Source organism: Haliaeetus leucocephalus, unplaced genomic scaffold (genome assembly GCF_000737465.1).
Source record: "Haliaeetus leucocephalus isolate CR32 unplaced genomic scaffold, Haliaeetus_leucocephalus-4.0 Scaffold227, whole genome shotgun sequence".
NCBI classification, from domain to species: domain Eukaryota; kingdom Metazoa; phylum Chordata; class Aves; order Accipitriformes; family Accipitridae; genus Haliaeetus; species Haliaeetus leucocephalus.
In genome coordinates, this window is record NW_010972663.1 from 603,305 (window position 1) to 603,693 (window position 389).

At 66.6% G+C, this 389-nt stretch overlaps 1 protein-coding gene across 1 annotated transcript in view; it reads left to right on the plus strand.

Moving 5' to 3' along the window:
* Window positions 1-389, plus strand: part of DMWD (dystrophia myotonica, WD repeat containing) — a 3,422-nt gene that overhangs the window by 2,660 nt on the left and 373 nt on the right. The gene's annotated exons all lie outside the window — the stretch shown is intronic.

The window sequence follows — 389 nt, forward strand, 5'->3', positions numbered from 1 at the left end:
AGCCTGTTGAGGCAAAGAGGGGTTTTGGGGGGCTGGGGGGGGGACTTGAAGGGTCCCATCAGTAACCTGGGAGGTCCTGTCAGCAGCCTAAGGGGGCAGAGAGGGGTTTTGGGGGGGGGGGGGGGGACTAGAGGGGTCCTGTCAGCAGCCTGGGGGGTCCCACCAGCAGCCTGAGGGGTGAAAAAGGGGTTTGGGGGGCACTGAGGAGGACTCAAGGGGTCCTGTTGGCAGCCTGAGGGGACAGAGTGGGGTTTAGGGGGGGCTAGGGAGGACTCAGGAGGTCCCATCAGTAGCGTGAGGAGTCAAAGAGGAGTTTTTGGGGGGGCTGGTGGGGTCCTGCTGGCAGCCTGGGGGGGCGCTGAGTGGCTGGGGGGGGGGGGCTGGGGGGC